The sequence below is a fragment of the Rhyacophila brunnea genome, unplaced genomic scaffold (genome assembly GCF_057557595.1).
Source record: "Rhyacophila brunnea isolate RB1 unplaced genomic scaffold, BYU_Rbru_1.0 scaffold_12, whole genome shotgun sequence".
NCBI classification, from domain to species: domain Eukaryota; kingdom Metazoa; phylum Arthropoda; class Insecta; order Trichoptera; family Rhyacophilidae; genus Rhyacophila; species Rhyacophila brunnea.
The window spans coordinates 2,401,057-2,413,934 of NW_028232774.1; positions in this window are offsets into that span (position 1 = coordinate 2,401,057).

A 12,878-nucleotide genomic window follows, 5' to 3' on the forward strand; every position below is an offset into this window, starting at 1 on the left:
AATATACCGCGCAATACAACTGCAGCTGGTGTTGCTTGTTATAAAATACAAAAGCATTTATTATTAATAATGTAATAATATGTACGCGGAGATCGCAAATATTATATTTTATTTATTTTTACGAGGGTAAAACAAAGTTATAATTATTTATGTAAACTATTAATTACAATTTTAGAGAGCATTATAATTTTTTTTTTATTATAAGTTATTGTGAAATTACAGACTAATAACTCAGTATTCAAATTTTATTTATTGTATGTAGTGAATAATACAAATTATTAATTTAATACGTTCACAACATAAATTAATATACCTACCTAATTGTGAATGACAATGTCGGTAAATCTAAATAAAATTTACGTATATATTTTAATAATACTGACTCATATGTCCATTAAAGGGAATAATTTATTCAAAAGAAAAGATTATAGATCATATTTTGTATTCACACGAATGTGAATAATATTGTTTCGGTGAATCGATAAAATACATAATCCACTAGTGAAATCATGATATTGATATATTCTACTTAAGTGAGGGTGAATTTAGGTGGACGTTGTTTTATAAGTTTTTAAGATAGGGTCTATCAAAGTTCATTGTGTGTGCTTCCATCTACTTTTACTTTGTTATTTTTGTTATTTTATTTTATTTATTTTCTTATTTTAATACTTATTTTATTACCTATTGTATTATTAACTCACACTTCTCGGTATTTTATTATTAATTAATTAATTATGAACACTTATTTTATGTCATGTCGTGAACGCTTTGAATTTATAATTTGTTATGTTCATTATATGTAAAATAAATAAATTTGATTTGATTTGATTATACCAACGTCATTTGCGTGTATTTTATGTCAATTTGTTTCTAATAAAAACAATTATAATCATAATAAATTCAAAGTAAAATTATTCGTATATCAATATCGTTCAAGTATACCCTACTTAAAACTAATTTAAACAATACCCCTGTATATTATCTCTGCGAACCTAACCTCCGTAGTTTTTGACACTTGCTCTGCCACAGACAATAAATGTACGTATATGGGCACGTCTGTTGACAGTTCGACAGATTTGAATGGGGTAGTTAAACTGATCTGTGGTGTGCCCACTAACGTACAGTTATTGAACAGTAAAGTTATTTTCTGTGCCATGTTCAACCTGCTACTCAAACTGTACGTGTATGGACAGCTATTTGCCATGGAATAGCTACATACCAAACGTGATAATTAATACATTTCTAAAATAATAAATAAAATAAACGTGCAATTTTCCCGATAACATTTCGTGCCATACTAGTAACTTACGATTTATTACAAAAAATCGTGAATTCGATATTGTATATAAGATGCATTCGTAATTTTACTTGACATTAATTCAAATATTATTACATACTTATAATTATTATTTAATATTATATTTAAAATGGCTGTATTTCCTGTAATATTATGTGCATTGATTGCTGTGGCCCATTTTAGACTTGAAGTGGTTAGTACACTATAATTGTTTATTCAAATATTATATTATTTTGATTTTTACTAGGTAAATAAAATAAATGCTATTTTAAAAACTATTTTGTATAAAAAATACATGAATTAAATGTGTTTATAAGATCATCGGATGCACCAAACCAACATAACAAATTACTATTTAGAGCTGAACTTGACAGTGGCGAAGGGTGGTGGTAGGCTATTAAGATTCGACATAAGTTAATAATGCACACTAAGCTTTGTCAGTCATATTTATATGTTTTCATTGAACTTAGAATACAATTTGCAGATAGTGCTAGTTATTTTTTTAATTTCAATATTTTTAATTCCAGACTAAGCCAAACAATAATTATTTAAATATGCTATGGGTAATCCAACAAAATAGTGCACACTTTTTCAGTCATAGGTACTTATTGAATTAAGACTACATTTATTTCAGATGGTGCAGGTTAGTTTATTTTTAAATTCAAAGGGGGGACATGCTCAGCGTACGTCAAAATGGAGCTTGTATGCTATTTTCAAAGCATGATCCTGGGCATTCCTTAAACGTTGTAGATAATCTATTTTTATTATTTTGAAGCCTAATTAACCTTTATATTTATTTTAAACATTTGATGACTGCATAAAGTATTTTTATTACATAAAATAGTATTCTTTTGAACCTCTCGCTCTAATGTTTTAGAATATAGTCATATTTCAGTACGTCCATGTGAAGTGGTGTTAAGATTTTTTATATTTATTAACTTTTAAAAGCATTTATAAAACCATTAGTAAAATTTATGTCGACATTATTATAGTGAAATATTTATTGATAATCTCTGTGATCCCAAATTTGACAAGAATTAGGCATTTTATTATTCAAGATTTGCACATTTAAAGATACTTTTAAAGATACTGATTATAAGCTATGTCTTTTATCATTCAAATTTGACAGTCAACAGTCAACGAAATAATGTTTGCTTTATAATAATTATTGACCTAAGAATAAGGTAGTATTTTTTTGAAAAACGCCATTTCAATTGGCATTTCCCAGCAGCTAAGCTACAACATACGGCCGTAGCCATAAATTGACAAACGATAAATAAATTAGGGAGTAAGATCATGGTAACGCGCGTGTTTGAACATGTACCGTTTTAAAAAAAAATCAGTTAGGTATAATACACTATAATAATGTCGACATAAATGTTACTAATGGTTTTATAAATGCTTTTAAAAATTAATAAATATAAAAAATCTTAACACCACTTCACATGGACGTACTGAAATATGACTATATTCTAAAACATTAGAGCGAGAGGTTAAAAAGAAGACTATTTTATGTAATAAAAATACTTAATGCAGTCATCAAATGTTTAAAGTAAATATAAAGGATAATAAGGCTTCAAAATTATATAAATAGATTATTTACAACGTTTAAGGAATGTCCTGGATCATGCTTTGAAAATACCATAAAAGCTCCACCTACGCGAAGCACGTGGGCTGTTAAGAGTAATAACTTAATTCATATTAATTACTATTATAGACTTACCATTATCAGTTTTGAACAACGGCATACGGTGAACGTTTGTACTCACCTTGGGGTTATTTGATTCGCTCCCCAGTATGCGTATACCAACGCTAATGCATTCACATCCGTTTCGTATAATCTTAAAAAAATATATTATAAATAAATTAAGTGTTTTAATTTCTTTTTAGTAATTCATTAACCGGAGTGTGACATTTTTCCATAAGAATTCCTTTTGACCCCTGTTCAGAGGGTGAATTATCATTCTCTCTTAGTGAATGAAATGTTAATAATAATATTGGCGGTCGCCACATTAGCGCAATAGAACCAATGCCAAACTTAACGACTTCTGGGCCGGAGATTCCTCCTCGTGTAAGGGATAAATGATTGTACTATGCCTCAACTATATATACGTCTATTATATATGGCCTCAACTGATTAATAGATTTCGAACAAACTGATAAATAGATTTCGTGTATTTATTTTGGTATTACTTTCATTTTAGGCAGCGAAGAATGGAACACACAAGTCAGTTTGTCCTAATTATACCATAAATGCTGACTTAATGAAACCTGAAACAAAAATTGTATATTTAAGGTAAATATTATAATAAATCATAATGATCATTATTTTTTAAGAAGTTCACGGAAATCGTTTTTTTTTTTTTTTTAAATTTTACACAAATTAGTGAAATCGACATGACGTATGTCGTACGTCATATGTTGCTAAAGAGTTGCATATTTTATTCAATTTAATTTTTTTTTGCCACGTTCGATCGTCAGAAGTTAGCCTCCACAAAGTGGAGGTTTATATTAAAAGATTTTTATTGTACAAGAAATAGATGTTAACCACTCTTGTTCAACCTATTTTATTAGGTCCATACTATTACTGTAAACACACATTATAAACCTAGGATAATCATTATGTTTTAAGAAGTTCACTAAAATAGTTATTTTATTTGCTTACTCAAGTTAGTAGAAATAGGGATTGCAATACCGGTATTTCAAAACTGGTATCCCAGTATTTTTTGATACCAAAATACTGGTTTTAAAAATCAGACAATACCGACATATTCGGTATTGACAGTGTAGATAAAATGTAATAATTAGCATAAAAGGCTTAACAGGACTGTATTTTTCATCGGATTACGCGGTATTTGGTTTACTTCCATAGACCTACATCATCCTTGGCAACCAGCAATGACGCTTTAAATTTGTCATATTCATTATTATGTAAAATAAATAAATTTGAATTTGAATAAACAAAAAATATTAATATTTAAAGAGATTTTTACATATATTATATTTATTCATAGATACTTTCAATTAATTTACGAGTACCAGTATTAGTACAGGTATTCAATAGAAAATACAGAAATACCGGTATTGATGTTTTCATTCGGTATTGCAATCCCTAAGTGAAACCGACGTGACGTACGTCGTCCGTAACGTGCTGCTAAAGGGTTGCATACTTCACAATGTCCGATCCTAAGATGGGCCTCCACAAAAAAAAATCTAATAATCATGATCCACGTGCTATTGGTAGCCGCTTGGTGGATGCGACGGCTCAAAACCTGATTGTGTGAAAGGAGGGTAAGGCCATCCGCTCACGCAGAAACTAAAATCTGACGAACTGGTTGGTCGTGAAACTCATAAAAACTGGCCAGTGACTGAGGCGATACTGAAACCTTATAATCACATAACCTCAAACTGTCAAACCCATTGTCTTTCTTACTTTATTCTAAGCTTTTCCCATAATATCTATACGGGAATATTCTGGCAGCCTGTAATTATACAAGCAGGAGTATTTCTCAACATATGCCATATTAAATCAAATCAAATTAAAAATCAGTTCGCCTATCTTTAACTTTTGACGTCTAGACTTGTTATTGCATGTTTGGTTCAGTTCAGTGCTACCAATTTTGGTAAGAAAATATAATTTTGGTACCACTGTTTTATGGGTGACTGGAAACTACGAGACTAGCATGTCGAGTCTCTTCGGTTTTGGTCGCTAACGTTTTGAAACTCAGAGATTCCATTCTTGCTATCAGCGAGCCGTCATTGAAATACATTAGCTAGATACTGGAGTTTCGGTCTCGTCTTTTTTGAGTATTTACGTGAGCGGAAGGCCTAATCATCAAAATGAGCGTCATAGGTCGAGCGATGCGAAACATTTGCAGCTGCAAATTAACCGCACCGGGCTCCTTAATAGTATGTTATACAGTGGCGAAAAGTGGAGATAGGCTGTTAAGATCCAACATAAATAGCGTACTCACCCCTCTTCACCAGGAGGCTCTCGTGGCGCAGTGCGCAAGACGCTTGCCTTCCACCTGAAAGTTCTTGGTTCGATTACCGGTGAGGACACAACATTTATGTGTTTTTTCTCAAAGCCTGGGTATTTGTAATTGTTGAAATTTACTAACAACCGCCTTATACGAAAAAACAGGGACATGGTTATTAATAATTCTAAAAAAAAAACCCCCTCTTCACCGATGTTGTATCTACATACCTACCATTTCTTCATATAAAACTGTAACGTGTTCAAAACCGATCATAAATACGTATCTAGTAACTATTCCAAACTCATTTTTAAAAAATATATTGTTTTATTATGTCAACTTTTATCCAATGATTGAAATTCGATTTTATTTCCGATCATAAGAAGATCATAATATTATATAAGCTTCCGCAGAGTGTAAGAGAGAAAAACATATACTTAAATAAAAATACACGGCAAATTGTAGATAATAGATTACAATCCACATGGATAAAAATCAATTTTGTATTTGTCGCCAAATCAATAATTACCCGTCAATGGCAGTAAACATTTTTTTATTGATTATAACTCATAACAATACACCAGTTAATTTTTAACTGGATCGGGTGGATCAGCTGCTAAGCTCTGGTGGAGACTTTTTTTATTAATATTTTTGAGGAATCTTAACCTATTCACTGCATTGTATTAAGGCCGTTTCACAAGGGACACCGGTGTCGTGCTTGTATATAATAAGGAGGCCTTTGTATTCGAATAAAGGCGCCTTTGTATTATGTTTATGAATGCCCCAGAGCTAATGATTCATCGCGTGTCCGGTACACTTTTCCGTCGGCCGCTACATTCTGCAAGTCGCCGATACACTTTTTTTATTACCGCAGCTAGTTTTATGTTCTAATTTATAACGCGAAATTATCCGTTGACTCATTAGCTCTGGGGCGTTTATAAACATAATACAAAGGCCTCCTATATTATATACGAGCGCGACACCTGTGTTCCGTCTGAAACGGCTCTTAGGGAATCGTTTGATGAATAGAGCTGATGACATACCTAAACGGACACAAAAGAATCTTATAATTATGACCGTTAAGCCACGCCCAATTAGTAACCCCACCCCCTCCCATCGCCTTAAAAATCAATAAAAATATTATAGATATTTTTTTAAGTCACAGTCTTAAAATGACAAAATTAATAAGTTTTTTTGTTATTACAGACCACTAATGAAAAAGATGTTGGATTCAAAGATATTTCCCAAACCAACACCGCTTATTAAAGAGTTGTGGGAGTGTCTATTCGAATTATTGAACAGCGATATAAAGCAATATCAAGTTACTGCATATACTCAAATGATAAGAGCGATTTCACTCCTAACCACTTCTAACAAGGATCTCAACTTTTGCGCTTTGAAACAGGTTAATAAATATAATTACTATTGATTTAATACTATCGACCTAGATCCTAGAGAATTGGATGGAATTTGAATTTGAATTCAAATTGATTTCAGTTTTGTACTAAGTATTCCATTTGAGCATTGCCGACTCAAGTAGAAAGCCGATACATTCACAACGACTGGTCCTCATTTTTCCGCTCCCCCCGCTGTTGTCTATGGATGACCTGTGATTGCCTGTCATTGTTCTATAGAGTGCTCATACTGACGCGTCTGTCGTGTTCACACAGGGAATGGTTTGATTTGAATCGATAAGTTACATGATAAATAATACACTAGCATTAACACACCTTCTACAAATTTAATGCATAGATCAATGCTACATATCTTTTGGAAATCGATATTACCACCGGTTTTTTTGTGAAGGACTAGTCTGACTCGGCAGCTGATGAATAATAGAAATATATATATTTTATATAGGCATTATGTATTTTTACCTATGGCAAATAAACATTGACTACGCAAAAAAACTAAGTACTTAAAACGCATAGTAAATATTATCTTATAATATTTTTGGTACATTCTGGTGGTAAGCATCTTAAAATTTAATATCATTACCAATAACATAATAAATTACATATTATTATATTATTGCTACATATAGCAATCAATCACCTTTTCTTGTTCAGTACGAGTTTCGACAACGTACAATCAATAGGTCATTTAACTATGAATTGCTTCATCTAGCATCAGTATTTTGTCACATAACAATCGACAATCTCATTCTTTCTCATCAAAACACCTCGTAGTCGTATGACACTGCGGTCAGCTGGTTTCTCAATCATAACCTAGTTCAACAATGACTAGTATGATTTAAAAATTGGTAGGATGACACAATTACCTGCTCACAGTCACTCGACACTACTTGACACTCGTCATTTGACATTCGTCTCTTGAGAACAGACTCGCAAGCTCGTCCCGATCGTCATCACCACCGGATCGCGACTCGGTCTGAGCATATACCTCAGCTCGATAGGTACTCTGTGCCAATATCTTACTTCGACCATTGTAACTCTCTGTACTCTGCATCAACACAATAAACATCTACCTCAATCTACACCACTGCTGCCTTTATCATCTAATCACCCCCACTCAATGATGCTAACATCATCCCCCCCCCCTCATAGATCCCGAAACACTTCCCCGATAACTTTTCTATTAGTTCTATAAATCGTCTTACGTTTGTTAGCATAAAATATATTCTTTAATTTTCTACATTATTACCTACCTAATATTATTGTAAAATAATTGGAGATACTATCGGCGAATTCTCATTTCGTAACGTTTTTTTTTATTATATGGTAATCTTTGACTTTAAATAAAAAAAAAATCTTTTAAATGGCTTTAGTTAAATTAAACACTTTAATATTTAATTTGTCAAATAAATCTCCTATATTTTCCTTATTATCCTTTTCCGCTATATGCCTCTGCTAGGTGAAATATTTACATTATTAACGAATTGAAATTGCCTTCAGTCATGGCCCCCACATCCTGGAGCAGGCCCCCAAGCTAGGATGTTTGGCGAACCTCCCTACCTAACGCTAAAAAGGCAGTGTGACGCGCTGCAGCAGCGTTTTCAAAATGGTGTATTTTTAGCGTTTTTTTTTTGTATTTTTAATATATACCTACATACATTTGAATTATGGAATTGTCGAGTATCGGCATACAGCATCGTACAACCAAATATTTTAAATTATTACTATTACTGAAGGAAAATAGTTCCACAGGCGACTTTTTTACTATTAGAGCTAATTTATGATGTGTTTATCTCATTATTTGGTCAAAATGTCACGCCCAGGCCCCCAGACTAGATTGCCTTCAGTATTTAATATAATAAAAACATCAGAAGGATCCATATTGAGTAAAATGTGCCAGCTCTTTGTTGAAATCTACAATTAATAATCTCGGAGGTAATTTAATTAAAACCGAATCTTTGCAATTGTATTCCTTTCCAGCTTATTGATGCAGGATTGGAGTTCCGTGAAACAGGTCAAAATGAAGTAATGCAGAAGGCCTTAAAGAGTTTTCACAGTATATATGAATATAACAAAGAAAATATGATACGCGCAGCACTTTCTGTTGCAGGATGTAAGAATATAGACCCACCAAAAGTAAGTAAAATTATAATTTATAAAACGAACTAACGATACAAAAACACATCAGTAATGATTAAAGGTTCGTATCCTGGGCCTGGACATTTCCGAGCTCATAGAGTTTGGCAGCTAATCCACTTGATCCAGTTAAAAATTAACTGGTATATTGTTATGAGTTATAATCAATAAAAAAAAAATCGGTGTGTGTACTTATGTACGCGCGTTAGAAGTTATACTTCTTTGGCGTAACAAAACAAAAACAAAACTTGATTCTTTGAATAGCTCTTAATTATCTTGTTAAATTACACACTCAAGAAAAAGGACCGCTTATTGGAACGCCGTTTGTGTTTATTTCTATACACTTTAACTTATATTAATAAATTATATAATGGTTTCTCGTTGTTTTTATATTTAAAGTACGAACTGTCACTTTGACGTTTAATCGTTTGTTTATGTAAGGAATTGCAAATGGCCGACAATAATAAATTCGCTGCCTAGGCAACGGAAAAATTCTAAACTATAATATTATACTGTATAATCGTCACGATTGCAGTATCATACTGTGGCGTAAAGTTAGTGCGTTCGGCTGATAACCGAACAATCGGTGGCTCGAATCAAATCGAGTGCGTTCTTTTTCGTGTGAAAAAATAAATTATGTGTTACATGTCACACGCCAAAAATACACTCTGATCTGATTTCCCAAATGCGCCAAAAGAAGTATAACTTCAAAAAATATTTACTGTTATTGACAGATTACATCGATTTGCAGACAATTTAAAATTTGATTTTTGTCCATGTAGAATGTAAACTAATTTCTACAAGTATTAGCCGTATAGGCAGGTTAGCGTCGCGTTAAAAAAATATTTTATTATTTAAAATAATATCCTTAAGGGTCAAGGAAGATTCTTAAATACAGAAGTCGCTAAATATTTCCAATTTAACAAAAATCTTTACGTGGAACTTATAACAGTTTCAAGCTCCCTGTTGCGCTGACAATGGATTGGTATATCAGTTCAAACAAATGTGGCAAATATTTGGACGCCTGATGCCATGCCGCCTGCAGAAAATAGCACACGAGTTGTACAAATCCGATAACGCCCTTGAGCGAGGCCATGGGATTGTTCTCACTGTTGGACTTCTTGAGATGTTAGGAGAAGTATTCGAAGATTTCGACGATACTGCGATGTATTTGGTAATTAAACATCCTTTGTATTCTTTTTTTCTTCTTCAATAAACAATACAGAAGATTTTACAATATTATGAATATCTTGAACCAGCACGTCATCGTGCTTTTTCTGTCCCAACGCCTGTTAATAGTGATCCGTGTCCGGAAGTACATATGCAGTTAGCCGTATCAAACTTCACCGTGAAATATTATATATATCGGAAATACATGGTCGTATAGTAAAGACCGTCCGACCTCTTTGGGTCGCATAATACTGAGATAAAATTCATATCTAAGTAAAACACGGTTCTTGTCGGTTTACAGGAAGCTAGCGGAAAACAAATTTTGACAATAGTTGATATCCTGAATTATTTCATAAGTTAGGTTAGGTTAGGCTAGGTTTGGTTAGGATAGATTTTCATTCTTGAACTCATGAATTTTGCCAAAATCGACTAAGAAAATAGAGATGACCGTATAGTTTAATATGGTCATCTCTTTCCGATAAGAAAAATCACGGCGAACTTTGCTACAGTGAAATGTAATACGTACAATTTACATGTAACCATAGTGATCACCCTTCTTTCCAGGCTATATTATAGATCTATTTTTATTGACAAATTATATGATAGCCAGATTTTTCTTAACCATAAATTTCATAGAAACAAACTGTATGATTGTTTATATTTTTTATTGTGAATAAAATTTTATTTAAAAACATGCAGTTCTCTGCATTGGACAAAGCGTGCTGACAAAATAGTTTTCATCCACAGATGCCACTATTAATTTATAATAATATTAAACATTGTATGTGATCGATTTGAAAAGTAATATTATATACCTACATAGCAGTCCTGCACATAAGGCTGTATTTATCAGAATTCTTGCTTGTATCAAACCAAAATATAAATCGTTGCACCTTATTTAAATTTACCTTTTCAATTTTCAGACGTTTAATATATTTGCTACACCTAATATCCAAAACTGCTGTTGCGATGAACGGAAGAACATTTTGAAGGGCATAATGGGCTCTACCCTTGTACTAATAGATAAAAAAGTGGGCGACTTAATTGATGACAAATACTACTGCTGAGATGATTACTATTAAATAGTATAATAATAAATAATCTGTACACATTTAGATAACTTAGACCCATAGGCTTCTTTGATCTACATTATTTTCCTTTTATGAAATTGCAACTGAATGTAGGTTCCCATGCGTACGCGTGCCAAATTTTCCCAAATATAATTTTTCGACTGCCTGACGTACTGTAGAGGTTTTGTATAATCTAACAACTGACATGACAGAAATGGGACAGTTTTGCTTGAGCCTTCCTGTAATGTAGTCGACACGCGCCATTGTTCCGTGTCTCTTTTAATATCTAAATTCTAAAGTATAATTTAAACCTGTTCACTCACATTAGAATTAATATAATGTATTTCGTAGTGCCGTGTTACCGAACATTATTATCATAAAATAAACCCAAGAAAATACCAACTCGTGTTTTTATTCATCACTGCCCGAATATATTATGGCATTCACACTGAAGCAACCATCTGAACCTAAGCTTAACATCGGAGGTAAGAAACTAAGAATAACAATTCATTCATCCCTCCGAACCAAGCAGTTTTTCGTGGAAAAAAACGAAAAAATAGTTTTTAAGAATTATATTTAAAAGGTTTAAAAATTACACTTGAGTTCTTGGGATTCTTTTCCTTGTTTTCAAAATTGTCAAAGAGATCGTGGAACCATTTTAACAACGCTTGTTTCATATATTATTCCCCTGCTTGATTTTTTTTTATTACCACTATCCATGTTAAATGGGATTTATTAAATGAAATTAAATGCATGCACTTCTTCGCTGACCAAGTATTACTATGACAAGCATCAGATGGATCTAATTATTGTAACAAATAACAAACATAACCTCCAATGATATCAAAATATGTTGGCTACTCTGATATTGACATAATATAAAATAAAGTAAAAGAAAGTTAAATAAAGTAAAGTAAAGTAAAGTAAAATGTATTTTTTTTGCTGGTCTAGAAAAAAAACATTAAGATTTTTCAAAACACTACAAAGTACTAAGCTGGCTCTCACATCAAAACTGGTCTCGCTTTAAAACGTGTGGAATACGTCGATGTGACGTCATCGTTATTTATTTATTATATTATATTCAATCCAATAGAAATGGCGTATTTCAAAAAAATTCTACCTTATTCTGAGGTCAATAATTATTATAAAACAATCATTATTCGTAGGATGTTTATCACATTTGAATGGTCAAAGACATGGCTTATAATCAGTATCAGCTTTAGAATTGTCTTCAAATGTGTTAATCTTGCCTATTTTTTGAATAATAAAATGCCTAATTTTTGTCAAATTTGGAAAATTTGGGGAAGAGATTATAAAATATATTTATTTATCGTAAATATTTCACTATATACCTAATGTTAACATTAATTTTACTAATGGTTTTTTTTATAGCGTTTAAAAATTAATAAAACTAAAAAATCTTAACACCACTGCATATGTATGTGTAGGGTGAATACCATTAATTTATAACTACAATGTATCTTGCAACATAATATTGTTAAAATTGCAAAACAAGCGATTTGTGTGAGTCAATCGAATTCAACAGAAAGCTAATTTAGCAAAATACTATAATAATTCAATTAATCAATAATATCGCAAATTAAGAAATAATGCTATGTTAGTTTACCATGATATGCACACAAGTTGTTTGTATGAAAATCAATCTTGTTCAATTATTTAAACTGCATAATTGTTCAAATTAAATTCAATTGTTTATAATTTACGACACGAATCATGCATTGCACAATAAACCTCATAAGCATGATTATCAAAATATTCAAGTAGTTGATAGCAGCATTTTTCTATTGTATCG